Source organism: Marmota marmota, unplaced genomic scaffold (genome assembly GCF_001458135.2).
Source record: "Marmota marmota marmota unplaced genomic scaffold, marMar, whole genome shotgun sequence".
NCBI classification, from domain to species: Eukaryota; Metazoa; Chordata; class Mammalia; order Rodentia; family Sciuridae; genus Marmota; species Marmota marmota.
The window spans coordinates 29,064,825-29,080,953 of record NW_025999977.1 but is presented as its reverse complement, the minus strand read 5'-3'; the positions used below and the strand labels follow the sequence as shown (position 1 = coordinate 29,080,953).

The following is a 16,129-nucleotide window of genomic DNA, read 5'->3' as shown; positions in this document are numbered from 1 at the left end:
TGGGTTGGGTTGAGAAAGCTAGATGGGATCAACCCAGGATTGTGAAGCACCAGAGGAAAGGGATAAAGCTGAGTGAAAACATGGAGAAAAACTGTATCCATCACTGTGCCTTTTCCCTGGACTCTCTACCTGTTTCCTCCCAAATCTCTTCTATATGGTTATATCTCTCATTATAATTATCTGTGACTTCTATTAGTTATTTAAGTAAATTGTGTTTCCAAGTATCTGAGCATGGGAGAAAGGTACAAAAATAATATGAGAGGGGAAAGAATTTTGTGGGGAGAAGATAATGAATTCTTGTCTTGATAAATTTAATCCAATTCATGATGAGAAATGTCTCATATAATTTACAAAATATATGCCTACAGAAAGTAAAAGTGTCTATATGGGAGGTTTCTAACATATTTATTAGCATATTGAGAAAGCAATTGAAGATATTCATGTGAGCTGATAGACTTTTTCCAAAGGGGTAACTTAGAAGAGAAAATCCATAGAATGTGAAATACAATTCTCCAATAATATCATCAGAAATGTTATAAAAGAGTAAATGTGAAGAGACCGTGGATGGTGGAAGTTACAGAAAAGCTGAGAAACTGTAAGGTCCTTGGGAACTGTAGGGTTTAGCATGGGATATGCCTCAGCATGAAGGAGGAGGCCCTAATATTTCAAACTCAGAAGACCCATAGTTGGGGCAAAGAGGAAACTATTGCAAATAAAACAAAAGACCTGATCCGTGTAGTGATTTGGAGGGGTAAGGAAAGGTTTTGAGATAGAATGTTGGTGTACACTCAAAGAGTTTTAATACAAAAGAGAAGGTGAATGAGAGAGCATAATGTAGGAGCAGTTGGAATGAATGGTGACTTCCAAAGAAGATGATGTGAAGAAAATTCAGAATGGGTTAAAACTCAAGAAATGGATTCCCAGTGGGAAAAAAAAGCTCAATTTATCTTGAAAATCCAGCTTCTGATCTCAGGAGATTGTGAAGGTTTTGGAAAGAACACAATATAATTTTGTTCTTTCCATATATAATCTATATATATCAATTTATAACCTATTGTAAATCAATATATAATCTATAATTAGATCAGTGGATCTTTGGGTCCACCAGTCTACCAGAATTTCCTGTGGAGTTTTTAAAACAAACATAGATTCCTTGTGTTTCCAAAGAATCAGAACCTCTGGATGCATAGGGGAAGGGTGAGCAAGACAAATCTTAATGTTTAGAAAAGAAACCTTCCTAATAAATCTAATGCACTAATCTCCATAATTTGACACTGAGAAAATATTTTACTAAACCTTCTCCTAATCCCAAGAGACTCAGCAGCAAATGGCAATAAAAGCCATAAAAACAAAAGAAAACAAAACAAAAAAATAAAAACAGACTTTCATGAGCTATTTAAATACTTCCAGCATTTAAATAGCTCATGAAATTAATCCTTCTCCACAATGTTTTCTCAGACTGATCAGTTATCATATTCAGGGAATGAAAGCAAAAGGTGGTTGTTTGAGGCTCTTGCAGATTCTTCCTGTTTTAATAGGTAAATTTTCTATCAGGTCCATTTCAATATATTGATTAGTAGTAAAAGTGCATTTGTTATCTCACAGAGTGTTCTTTATGATAGATGGATTTGTTCTGTAACCTGTATACTTTTCCATTAGAGCCTGTCATGGAAATATCCCTATATGTATCACACACATCAGTGGCTGCAAGTAAAATGAAGCCTAGTATGTGATACTGTGGAATTGGACCAGGTTTGTTTGACACTGTTCCACACAAAGCCGTTTGTTCCAGTTCCCACTTAGGGGCCAGATAAAATTTTGAGTGCATTTAAATAGAGATATCCCTCCTTATAAATTTAGCATTTACTGAGAGATCCACTTTCTTTGCACTCATGGAACTTCACTGTTTTCTTTGAGCCCAGAGATCACTGGCAGAGGTGGACAGCTGGTGCCTTGGGATGGAGCTGTAATTTCATTGCGCAGCATCTAAAGCTGGAAATGGAACCACAAATGTCAAAAACATCATAAAGAAAAATGTTCCTTAGGAAGCACTTTCCAGTTTCTGAGCAATCAATTAATCCCTAACCTACATACTGACTTGTATGAATTAAACAGTTTAGGAAAAAATTCATTTAATTAGGCAGGCACTTATGATAAAATGAGATAATTTCCCTCTTTTACCGAGAGATATCTCTTTTATATCTTCCTCTGGCTCACATCCTTACTCTTCAATGTGTATATTCTTGGGTCTTCTTCCATTTCCTCAAGTCTTATAAATAAGGACTCAAGCAAAATTCAGCATTCTTATAATGGGATAGAACTGGGTATTCAGAGTGAAACTGATGGTCTCCTATATTCTTTCCTGTTTGAAATTTTTTCTCATCTTGTTACATCTTTTCTCCTCCCTCTGAGGAACCAAGAGAGTGAGGTTATCTGTGGGGTTCCAGGTTGGAACTATTCTATTATCAAAGCCCCAGGAAGAATGAGTGCTCAGGAAGTTTCCTTGGGGATGGCTTTTGTGGGGGAAAGCAGAGCTTTCCTCCTGCATCTTTAGTCCTGTCAGTTGCTTATAGCACCAAACTGAGCGCAGGTTAGAAGGAGACCTGTGGGTGCTTGTGGGAACTGACTGGATGGGGAGCAGAGAAGTCCACACATGTAGGTCAGCTCCACACTTCTAGAAGGACTTTCTGACTCTGTTCAGGTCTTTGGGTAGAGGGAAATGTTTAGAATCTTTGAGACAATTTCTATGTGAAAATATAAGATGAAATGACAGAATTTCTACCTTCCATGAAGTCACTGGGGGCTTCTGAAATGAATATGTGTTGGTTTAAATGAAAGATATGGATACAATGCAACCATGTAAACATGGATGGAACACAAGAATGAGAAGTCAAGGAGGAGCTAGTAGCAGGGGAGATAATTGTAGCAAAAACTTCATTTGGGAAACAGTCATGTTTAAATATTAATCCACACACTCAATGACTTAATTGGACATTCCTTCACAGGTTGCTACAAACCAGAGTTCTGTTTGCATTTACCTAGCCTAGAAAGACATGACATAAATATTAATATTATGTATCTATGTAGTGTGCTCTCTGAGATACCTAAAATGCTTTGTGACATTATCTAACTAATGCATATAATTTCTGGAAAATTTCAAGAATTTTTAATTTGTTTTTCTATAAGAAAATTATTTATTGATATTTGTTTTTTTTTTAAAGACTCCATTTGGTAAAATTAACCCAGAGTTTAAATACAGAATGTGACCCACAGCGAGAAAGGAATTCCACCATGATATAGAAACAAGGAAAATAAAACTCCAAGTCAGGGATGCTAGTGTTAATGTTGGATCACTGGCTTGCTTTGGATAAAACTTGGAGCTTGTGGTCTCACTGCATTCCGAAGCAGCCTTCCTCTAGACCAAGGCATGGTCCTCTTAATCTCTGATGACCAGGTAGATTTTTTTTTTTTTGTACTATACTGCTGGTGATCAAAACCCTGGCAGCCAATAGGATTTATTTTCTACAGGATAGATATTGCTCCAGAACAAGAATAGACAATAAAAGAAGGCTCCAAAGATTATGAAAAATTGTTCATGATGAAAATCTTTGTATTCTAGGACTGTGTGAGTTAGGAATTTAAAAGTAAGCAGAAAAAAGTCTCCCATACTATGTCCTCAAACTATGTCCCAAACTATGTCCTCAAAATTCCTCTATTCATTTAGAAAAACACAACGACAAAAACTCAGACCCAGAGTTTGTGAGTTTTGACACATTACTGGTTCTACATGATAACTGATGACTGGGAAATGGACAGGACTTGCATCTGGTCCTTATTTTGGTTTTAACAGAGAAACTAGGTAAAGAAAAGAGCATTACTCATCAGTAGTGATGAGTAACTCCTATAAGCAAATATAGGCCATATTTGGCAAAGCAAGTCTTTTCCCCCCACTCACCATTATCATTTATCTTGATAGAGCTGTGACACAGACCAGATGTCATTCCAAAGTTAAAATTACATTGTTTTCATAACAAAGTCAGCTTACATCACTCTTAACTACATCACACTAATGTTCCTCTGTATACTGTCATGGAGAGGGTGAATTAGATCTTTCCAGAGGCCTTGCCAAGCACAAGCTACTCAAGGAGTTGAGATTTATCTCAGGGTACTCACTAGCTCACTACCTACATATCCATATATCTCTCTGCAGCATGTAGAAGATTTCAAGCCCTGTGACATAAAATACCCTTTTATTTCTTTGATTCCTGGAAGAAATTGCAGATTCTTGTTCCCATGGTAGGTACAGAATTTCATTGTAGGTACAGCTGGTGATTTCATTGGTTGGAGTCTTATCATTGTTTTCTTTGACCCTCCTTCTTGGGTCATGGTCACTTGAAATTAATATATGGTTTTAATACTTAAGGGTTTCATGTGTACTATTTTTTCCATTTAACATTTGGAACTTAGAAGGTAATAATTCCCAATTAAGGGTCAGAATCTGTATGGTCTCAACACATGTAAACCATAATTTGAAAGGTTAGTCCTCTTTCCCCTTACCTCTGCTGAATCCCACTTGCTATATCACCTTTGTGGCCTTGATGGTGGATTTGGAGCCCAAGAATTCCCATAAGAAGTAATGAAAACTCTTCCTTAGAGAAATCTCATGGTAAAATGCTATATGAAGACATCCCTTGCTGACCAGTCACTCATACTTTTCAAACTATTGCAGTGAACCTGAAGAAAGAATTTTTCTTTTAGTTTTAGAGATTTTGCTTTACTTGACTTCATGCTTCTAATTATCTATGACATATATTTTAATATGATAGGTGCATATTTTGGAAAAAAAACAGCCTACTTAGATATTTACATATAATAAAACCAGTGACTTATGAGCAAGATTAATAAAATAATCTTCTTATTAGTATCTATTTCCACAGAATGCTTTCCTCTCATTTTATTTACTTTTTTTTTCCTCTTAAGAAAAAGTTTTTAAAGGACTCACTGTAAAGATAAGGTATAAATTATAAATACTCAAAATGCTTTTTTAAAAAAATACAGACCCTACTTCCTCAAAATAAAAGTGAAAATCATACCAATATAACATATCCCTCCTTCAATATTGCCAGGACAAGGAAGATTAACATTGCCTTTGTTTCTTATTTTTTTAGTTTAGAAAAAATTTCTGGTTTTCAGTTTCTTATGACAGACAAATTATGAGAAATTAAAGTCTAATCAGTATCTCCTACTATTCAATGCTTTGGCTGTATAGCTAAAATTTACAGATGTATTATTTTGTGGTAAATTTGAAATTATATATATTTTTCCAAACAAGGGATTTTGTTTTAGAGAGAAATGGATATTTTATTTTGGGCAGCAATGGGAATTAGTTTGAGCTGAATGATCAACCTCAGCAGAACTATCTTGAGAACCACTGGTCTAGATTAAAGGTGGCATGACATTCCCACTTTCCCTGAATGAATGCATGGTATTTTCCTGAGCTTTGGCTGTGGAACTCCAGACTTATTAGGTTCTTGGAGATTCTGGCATCAATTATGTTAACATAGATAAGGGGTCATATAATCAGGAACATATAAGTCCATCTTGTCCTAGAAAATGCTGAACTTTCTGTACATGAGTATGTATAGGTGTTGACATGTGTATGACTTCCACCTTCTTCTACCTTGCTATCTTTAAAGAATGGGTTTGCATAGATTAGCTCATCACCATGGTGCAAACAAGAATGAATGAAAATGAATCCAATGTTGTCAGCTCAGAGAATAGGTAAAAGGGTTTAAAATTTTTATGAGATCTGACTGTGATCATTTTGAGATGTTATTCCTTTCACTTCAAATATCCTTTTTCCAAGTTTTTACGTGTCCAAAGCCTACTCAATTCTTTAAGATACAGCTATAAGACCACCTCATCCACAAATCCATCTATGATTCATCATTCAAAACCTCTGTCTGATTCAACTTTGCATGAGAGGGAAAAAAAAGTCAAGTTACATTTACTGAACACAGAATACATAATGGTGGCCATATGCTTTATTTTTTTCCTCCTAAGCTAATGCCATATTCTTTATTCTAAAAAGCATTTGCAGAAGTCATCTTAGAGGCACAACATAACATTAGGAACGTAAGAAGTATACTGCAGCTAACCTGTGTTCACCCACATAAGCAGGCAGAAATGGACTTTATGGAGTGAATGGAGTCATGGCTCTGAAGATCCAATATGTCACTTAATTAAAAAGTCACTGTTCAAGAATTGCAATTACCCTTTGGTCTGAAAGCGTGTGTTCATGACTAAGAAATTGTCTCTAGGCCCAGAAAGAGTATATTACTGGCTTTCCCTGCAGAAGCTAATGCCAACCAGAATGGCATCTACTACATAAGCAACTTTAAGCATGCTTTAAAAAGTGTCTCTGGGATGAACCACAAGGCATGACAGGCAATGTTAAAGAAAGAACTCAGTGACTTTGTAGCTGTACTATGCTTACAGTCCACTTACAAAGCATCACGGAATTGGTTCTTTTTAGCCAATTGCTCACAGTCAATTAGAAAAAGGACTAAATTTTAGGCAGCCTTCCCTATGCTCTCCAACTGGAGGATGCTAGTGCTGCTTTGCTCAGATGCCCTTCAGCATGTTTACTTGAGATTCCTTCCACATGTCATTTATTATAAACTCTGCATTTCTGATCCTGGAGGTAATAAACTTAGAGACATAACTTTCATCACCAAGTGGGAAGAGGCCCAATGTGTATCCAGAGATCAATAAATTAAAGGGCATGGAAGACTGTGGTCATTTATAGCTAGAGAGCTTCATTGTAGTGTATTTAGCAATCAGGCATCTGTTCCCCCATAACATTGCACTACTATTGGTATTTCCCAGTTAACTGGGTGTGGCCAGCAAAACCTAAAGAGAAAATGTTCCACATCTACAAACTATTCTCAAATTTTCAGACTGAAAAAAAAATGCCTTTCTGTAGTATGCCCGCTGCTAAAACTTCCATTTGTTGTCCAAGGGAGCAGTAAGAATAGATAAGAGGAATCAGTCAAAACCACATAATTACAACACAAGGAGAAAACCATAGAATAATAAATTGAAAATGATTGGCTGATAAGCGCTGCTGAGGCGGGCTTCTTTTAATCTAAGTACCCATACACATTCTCACACCATAAAGGTTGAAAACAATTTATACAAACCAAATTTAAGGGAAGAAGGGGAAAAGTGTAGAAAGATCTGTGTGTTCTTTAAACGACATTTAAAACACCCATACTTGCTTTTAAAAGCCATTTGTTATGGTTACTATTCAGGCAGAATCCTTGAATGTCTGTTCAGAACACATCTTAAATTGGGGGTACGTTTTTTAAGGTTGGTTTAGACTGCTGCTTACTTTAGAAGAATTGTGAAACTATCCCAGGTGAAATGTTTACAGAAAATTCAAAGATCAAAAAATTCTTATCAACCTGTAAGTATATTTTAATTGGTTATTTTCCCCTTGATCCTTTAAGAAAACTGACTACAGATTTTCAGAGTATCTTTCCTTTGTAAATACTAGTTGAGAGTAATCACAATAACAACTATGTACCTCAGCTTTCAGAAGAAGGGACTGCACATTTCTGCCTTAGCCTAAGGGAAAACAACCATATGGACCCTGTTCTTAGCCAGTGCTCCATTAGCTAATTAAATTTACAAAGCCCAACCAGCGAGAAACCATGGATTAGCCCCTTTTTAATGATTCCATTCCTTTGGCAGAGCTAATGTTGTCTTGCTTCTATGCAGATTAGAGAAGCTTCCCTCATTCTGAACAAGTCGGATGGGTTAGTCCAGTAGAAATATCTTGCAAATCACATCTATAACTTTTTTAAAAAGTAAAAAAAAAAGAGAGAGAAAACCAATTTTAATATGCAGTATATCCAAGACATCATCTCGGTACAAAATTGATATGACATTTGTTAATGACATATCATATGTTCTTCTTTCATACTAAATAGTTGAAATCTGGTATGTATTTTATAGTTACATGACCTCTTAATGTGGGTTAACCACATTTCAATTATTCAGCAGCTATGGATGACTAGTGGTTACCATAATGGACAGAGCAAGACTAACTGATGGGATTAGGCACTCTATTATCTTTCGATTGTTCACACTTACAGTCTATTTCTAGCGTTCAGTATTCACTGCCTAGAACTGGATATTAGCTGGGCATATAGACATTCATAATGACAAATCAACCTGAAGATAGAAGAGTAACAGCCAGTCTGCTTCCTATTGTGGAAAACTCTCTTTATTTAAAAATATATTATACCTCAGGGTAGGGATTGTGGTTCAGTGGTGGGATGCTTGCCTAGTACTTGTGAGGCACTGGATTCGATCCTCAGCACCACATAAAAATAAATAAAGTTATGTTTATATATAACCTAAAAAATTAAAATATATATTTCACACCTGAAAAATACATGAGGTAATACAGATGTTAATGAACCCAACTTAGCCACTCTACAATTTATACAAATTCAAAACATCATGTATGCCATAAATAGGTACAATTTTGTCAATTAAAAAATAAAAGAACATGTCACTTTAAGATCTAAAGCAGTGCTCTGGGTAAAACAAGAACCAGCCCTCTAGCCTGCTGACTCGTTTTGAAGTAAGGGATAAGAGGCTTGTAATGTTCACAAAATTGAGCACCAGAGAAATTCTTGGGCCCCTCAGCAGTTTTCCCCTCTTACCCCAGTACAAAGCAAACAAGATTTGAAATGAGAAACCAGAGGGCGACCCCTTCTCCTCTCATACATCCATTTAGGCTTTATTGTTCTTGAAGGAATTCAGAATTCTGGGTAATAAATACATGCTTACTTTTAGGGGGGATGGGGAACAAGGGAGTGTAAATTTGGAGACCTTTGATGTGGTTTGGTCCAGAAATGAGTGCTTCTACTTTCTCTTCTCACCCTCAGGTCAGACACCATTCATTTATTCATCCACTCCACAATCATATACAAGCACCAATTATGTGCCAGACATTGTTCTGGGAACTGGCTATAGTTCAGTGAAATAAAAGAAAGGGGTGGGGGGAGGAATATGGAATAAATATAGTATGTAGTATCCTAAAAGTACTATAGAAAAAATAAAGGAGAATTATGGAGATGAGGAGCGATGGGATAAGGAATGGCTACAATTTTAATTAGGATAGTCAAGGGAGGCCTCTTTAAGAATGAGACAGTTGAAAAAAGGATTCAAGGAAACGAAGGAGTTAGTCATCTAGGTTTTTTGAGGAGAGGCAAGGGTGAAAACTTGGTCCAGCCACTGCACATGTCCTAAGCAAGGAGCATACATCTTCTCTTTAAGGTTTAAAACCATTACAGTGAATGGAACCAAATGATCCCAGAGGAAAGGTGAGGGGTAAGACCAGGGTAGAGTGGGGATTGGGTAGTTGAGGAGGCATCACACAGGTCCCACAGCTTCTAGAAAAGGACTTTGGTTCTGAGTGAATTAGGGAGGGTTTTGAACAGAGAAGGGTTTTAATTTGAATAAATTAGAACTCAGGCTAAGTTGTCAAGAATAGAGCATAGAGGTAAAAGTGATACTGGGGAGGTTACTATAGTTCTAGGCAAGACATGGTGGTACCTTAAGATGGAATTAGTGACAAGTTAAAGACAAAGGGTGTCTTCCAGGTGCTCACAGAAGGGTGGATGCCCTGGTGGGAGTCTTTGGAAAGTCTCTTCTGATTCCTTCTATTTTCTCAGGGAAATAGAAACAAAACAATATCATCAGCTGAGAATGAGACAGATGAGGGAAGGTACTGGAGGAGAAGGCTTCATGAACTAGCTAGGGCAGTGGGAGAGAGAACAGACAGTGGAAAACACAGATTGACTGATGGCATCGTAATATAGCTTTCATTCCCATAGGTCTCTCGTCTTCCACCTAGAGCTTCAGGCAGCCTGAGTTAGCAGAGGAGAGAACATATGTTTGCCAGCCCTGATCTAATCTAACTTACTGCTTTGGTAAACTGAGGCTCAGAGAGTGGCTAATAAACTCCCCGTTTTCGGAATAGTTTAATTATCAATTACCAAACAGCTGTGGCTCTAGTAAGGAGAATAATTAGAATGCCTATTTAAATATCACACTCTCTGAGGACCTGCTAACTAAGGCTCTTGGGAATTTGTCCTACCAGATAAGGGTGCTGGGGGCTGCAACTGAGAGCCTAAAATGAAAGGTCTGTTAATACAGCAGGAGAAAGATACTGCTCATGGGGTTTTCACTTTAACTTTTTGCATTCCTACTCAAGGTTTTACATTCTACATTTTTCAAATGGTTCTAAGATCACCCAGGGTTTGTTTGTTTATTTTTTGATTCTGATTGAATCTATGGGTGCTCTATCACTGAGGTGCATCCCTATCCCCTAACCCCGATCTTTCTTTCTTTCTTTCTTTCTTTCTTTCTTTCTTTCTTTCTTTCTTTCTTTCTTTCTTTCTCTCTTTCTCTCTTTCTCTCTTTCTCTCTTTCTCTCTTTCTCTCTTTCTCTCTCTCTCTCTCTCTCTCTCTCTCTCTCTCTTCTCATGACAGGGTCTCATGTTTTGCCAATTATCTTGTTAAGTTGCTGAGACTGTCCTCAAACTTGGCATCCTCCTCTTTCAGCCACCCAGGTCCCTAGCATTAAAGGTGTATGACACTGTGCTTATCCACAGTTTGTCTTTTGAGCAGATTGGCATGACTTTTAAACATGACCCAAACGAATCACATGTGATTTTAAGAAATTGAGGGGGCAATGAAGATAGTGTTAGTCATTACTGAATGTGGTGTGTATACTTGCTTTTGAATTTAAAGGGAAAAAAGTCACATTAAGTCATCTTAAAAGGCCTCTTACTGTGAAATGAAAATTGGAGAAGGGGTAAATCTGAAATGCAAATGACTTTCTTGCTTCATAGGCAGTTTAGTATTATCTAATGAATGCTGAGTAATCAAAGCATTTATTGTCATTTCTGAGCCCACCAGGGGAATTGGTTTCTGACCTTTGGAACTCCCCACTCTTCTCTATTGCTTCTCACCAACTCTGAACTCTCATTCCCGTTCAGTTGACTTCTTGGAAGGCCTGTTGACCTTTATAATCCTTCTTTCTTACATAATCTTACTCTGATCATAAGTCTGTTTGTCTTATAGTTTCTTAAAATGGTTAAGTTTATAAGCATCATTAACAGCATAAATAAAATGCAATTATAAACAAATGGCAAGAGATAGCTTATCCAGGATAGAGGCTTTGCTAAATTTTATCAAGACCCTCGGTTTTCTGATTGCATATCACCTTTGAAAAGATCTGGTCTTTCTTATGTTGATCTTTTCTTGTCTTTCCAGTCTAGAAACAAAGTCAAGTTCACTAATAAAATACGTGGCTGCCAATGGTTGAGGACCTACTATGGGGCTGTGGACCTAGTGGACTTCTCTTCAACCATCTCACAAAAATAATGCCAGTCTCTTCTCTTTTAATATATATATATTTTTTTACCATGCATACTCATTAGATCTAGAAATCATATGGGCTAACACCTTTAAAATATAATGATTCTTTATTTTAAAAAATTGAAGATGTTGGGATTTTAAAATTCAGTTTTTGACATTTTTGTCATTTTGGAAAGACAATAGGATGGTGGTTGTGTTTTTTTTAATAGACAACGAAGAATATGCATCTCAAGTTTACAACAAAGATGGGGCTAAACTGTTGACGGGAAAACCATTGATGCTGAGATGAGAGTTTAGGTATAGATTTGGCAAAGGAAAGATATCTTTGGAGGCACAAAGAGGAACTAACAGAAACATCTTGGGAGATTTCATACTTAGGTTGGGAAAAGAGAAAGATCCAGAAAGGATTCACTGGAGGAAATGGGGGAAAAACTAAGCAGCAGACTGCTGAAAGAGTTAATGGAAGTCAGAGGATTGAGTACTTTAAATGACCATTGTTATTGAGGTCAAAGAAGAAATCCTATAGATCTAAAATCCTATTTAGGAGGATGAATTCAGCAAAGTGGTGGTGGTGGTGGTAGTGGGGAAGCCAGGTTCCAAGGGACTAATGGTTGTTACTTCATGAGAGTAATACAGAATCTTGGACTCAAGATACTATTTTAAAAAAAGGTAAAATTATTCTTTCTGCAAGTGAAGGGTGAAGTGAGATGTGAGTAAAACTTTAAAAACAAGAAAAGTGATGCATCAATAAAACATGAAACAGCATTTCTGGCTAATGCTCACATATTATCATGAGTCTAAACTTAATCAAAATTTGATGAACAAAATAGAAAGCAGAAATAAAAAGAATTTTCAATGATTCATCCATGTATTTTCCAATAAGCTCTATTTGTTTTGGTTTCTGAAATATACTGAGATTTCATATATTTTAAGCAATGAAAAGGGGAAGAAGAAGGAAAATAAGAATTTCAACGTGGACCAAGGAGAGATAGAAAAGGGAAAATAAATCCTAGGCAATCTGAGGGAAGACGTGATAGTTCCTCATTCTGGCATCTCTCTGATACTTAATACCAAGTGCTAACTGAAGAGATGCAGAATCTTCAAGTCAAAAAGACCAACTCAAGGTCGGACCACTAAGGATTGTAGGCTTTGGGGTTCCTTTCTTTCTTCCAGGAAACATCAATATTTTTAAAATTGTCAGAAGATTTCAATCAGAGCTCCTCTCTATGCAGCAGTAATGTCTTCTGCCATCAGCCATACATAGACTTGTTTGGAGAGTCCTATTTATAGATTCATACATTTAGGACAATGAAGTGTATCTGTAGGGGTCAGGGGCTGGGAAAGAGGGCTAAAGCCAAGTCAGGGATAGAATCTGCCTACAACTAACTCAGTAGAACAACTGTCTCTGATGAGTGCAAGTGACCTTATCATCAGCTCTAGATCAATGCTAACCAAAATGTGTGCTTACTGGAGCTTTAAGTCTTCATAATCTAAGAGGGGTGACTCATTTTTCTCTTCTCTACAGGTTTCCCTTGAGTTAGATAATTTCTGAAATGATGTCACATTTTCATGTCACATGTTCAAGCCTCAAGTTCTAGTTCCAAATAATATCAGTATCCATAGGTAATTTTCTGGGGAGATCACAAAATGACGGAGGAATGAAACCAACCATTAAAAATGTCTATTTAAATTTGTACCCCCCAATACCATGGGGCCACAGCCCAGGAGAACAGCCTTTTCTAGACAAGATGTTTTTAACCAGTAGGTGGAGTGATTCCAAGAAACTTACACTGGCTAATGAATGCTGTTGTCTTTGAGTTTGTTTGTTTTTTAAAGGGACAAAGCAATCACCAATAACTAAATATTGAGTGTAATGTACAACTGCAACTGGTAAGTATAATGGATGACATGGGTGGCTTTTGCTTAAGTATTTTGTAAAAGAAGAGCCAGTAATTCATAAATTTATAAATTACTGAGCAAGAATGTTAGCAGTAGGACACAGGAAATTCAGAGTACTCAAAGTCCCTTTATTGCTTAACAAGGCCTCAGCATTTGGGAAACAATTCTAGGTCCAATTCTTCTCCCTCCATCTTAAATATTTTTTCAAAATGATCATTTCCCTCTATGGTTTATTGGTGGGAGTGCAATGGCAGAAGGTCCATGTTGAAGCTGATACTACAAAGAGAGTTTCATCGGTTCTCTTAGGCTGCCAAGGCTTTATTTTGGTGAAAGTGTTGGGGATATTATACTGGGGATAATTTATCCCACCTTGCTTTGGGTGTTCCAAATTTGTAAGCTATGGCTGATTTCCAGAGACAGGAGGGCAATAAACTTCACTGTCTTAAAAGACAAACAGCAACCATACCAGCTTTCAGTTAAACAGGCCACAGAAAATGAATAGGAACAGCAGATCATGGATATTGAGAAATCCTCAGAAAACCTGAATGTGTCATGCTAGGAATGATGAGTGTGTGGCTTGAGGAGCCTGGTGTGATGGGTGTTTGGAATCTGGCATCTGCATCTGCAGCTGTCTCTCTGTCCATTCTCAAGTATAAACATGCACACATATGCACGTGTGAAGACTTGCATGTATGTATAAGACCAAAACACATTACTGTTGGATGCTGACAGAACGAATTACAGACTCTTTAATTATGAATCAAGTGTTTTGCTTGTAATATCTGGAGTCTGCTTTTCCCAATGCCTTCCTCACTCTCCAAGTGCCTTCAGAATACCTTCGTGATCATCCAGGTCCCCTTGGAGCAGGGACAAAACAGATCAGTGAGCCATGGTGGGGAGTTGTGTCCTTAACCTTACAACTCTCCTTAAATATATCTGCTGTCTTTATACTTTTCCAGGCCTGGTAGTTAAGTAGCTATTTAGCCTATCATCTCTTTGTCCAGTACCTTAACTAACACAATGGATCCATATATTTTATTGGAGAGGAATATTTGGAGACTAAAAGTTGCATTAGAAGTAGGCATCTTTAATGGTCAAATAATATGGCCCTACCACTTTGTGATCCTGAATCACATCATCTGCATCTATGGATTTCTGAAGTGCCTGTTCCTTATAGAATCTAGACTAGGACCATATAGTGCACCTCTTACTTCAGAAAGAAATCCCAGTGTTGTGAGGATTGATGAACAGAGAGACTCAAAGTTTGGCTAAAAGTTGTCTCTCTGTCCTCTCCCTTTCATGTAGAACAGACTTCTATTTATTCTAATCATATCCCATATTTTCCAGCTCCCAAATCAAGGAGATTTCCTTTTGTTTTCTGTGATCTTTTCAAATTTCTCTGCTCTAAATCTTGACAGAGTTTCCTGAACATAGGATTCAATGGATGACCATGAGTTGCCAGGTAAGCCTTCCCAGTGTATGTTATTTCCTGATCTGGACCCATATCTCCAGTTCCTCAGATGCTTCTCTTCTTACTAAAATTCTTCATGTTTAGGTAACCAGAAGCCTTAGGGAGGCTTCCTGATGCTGTTCTTGGTGTTGTGAGCTCAGAGAATTCCTAGTTTAGAATGAACTCTAATCCCAACTTCTGTCCTAGACTATGAACAGGAGCCAAATTAAATAGAACAACAAGGTGAAGCTTTGCTAAAATTATCCTACCTGTCAGTCTGTGAAGCCATGAGTTTGAAGATTTTAATCACAACATTGACACACAGAATGCTAATTTTGACCAGTTATATAACCTAACTGATAAGCCCATCTAAATTCTACCTGCATGGCAACAGAACTGGGGTTAAAAAGTGAAAAACACTGTTAAGCGACCATGCACTCAACTCAGATTTTATCTAATGGCAAACATTTCTATATTCAAAATAAAAGAACACGTGGTGAACGAATTGTGTAATCGCATACCTTTGCATCGTGGTCTACAAGACCAATATTAAGAGAAAGGGAGCAATTAATTCATCCCAATGAGGCAGTGAAGAGACAGAGCTTTCTGAATGCCATGGGAGGTTATGCTGTAACTACTTACAGTTAACCTGAAACTCTATTTAACTCTGAAATTGTTATTAATGAAAGTTTCAATTAAGAACCACTTTGGATCTAAGTTTCACATTATCAATATTTTTTCCCCTGTGCTATCCATTGGGATACCTGAGCTACTTAGCTTACATAAAAATGTCCTATTTCCTGTTGGTAACTGTGTTCTGCTTTGATAAACTCATTACAAATTGTGTGTAATTAACGCATTGTGAACAAGGGAATGGCAATAAATTAGGCGCAGTGTTTTTTTGAGTAAAATATAAGCAGCTAAAAAGGTTGCTGCTGAATGACAAATTTGGCATGACCAGGCAGGTTAAAAATACCATTATACATTATTATCTATTGAATTTTATGTACTTAGAGCAAAGAAGGGGAAACAGGAAGTGTGCATGCTGTAGATCTCAGTCTATGTACTTTTCTGATTATGGATGATTACATTTATCCAGGGACTATAATGCTTTATAAAAGATGAAAACTTTCTTCTGTGAGGAAAATCTAATTAGTGTAGTTGCTTGCAGAGATTGGTAGCCCTGTTTCTTCTATTTTAGATTTCAGTAGGACACCCCCATCTTTGGCTGAAAAATGCTGACTGATGTGTTCTGGGAATCTTGGCTCACCCTGAGGCTAATGAACACAGTGCCCTGGCTGTGTGCCCAGCTCTTGTGGC

General features: G+C 37.1%; 1 protein-coding gene across 18 annotated transcripts in view; it reads right to left on the bottom strand.

Moving 5' to 3' along the window:
* Slc8a1 (solute carrier family 8 member A1) overlaps positions 1–16,129 on the bottom strand; it is a 363,798-nt gene that overhangs the window by 81,477 nt on the left and 266,192 nt on the right. The window contains exon 1 of one of the 18 annotated variants that reach the window (XM_048804502.1): positions 9,878–9,882. The exons of the other annotated variants lie outside the window; for them this stretch is intronic. The gene's annotated coding sequence lies outside the window, so the exon portion shown is untranslated. Of the gene's footprint in view, positions 1–9,877; positions 9,883–16,129 lie in introns of those variants that run through there. 18 annotated transcript variants of the gene reach the window in all.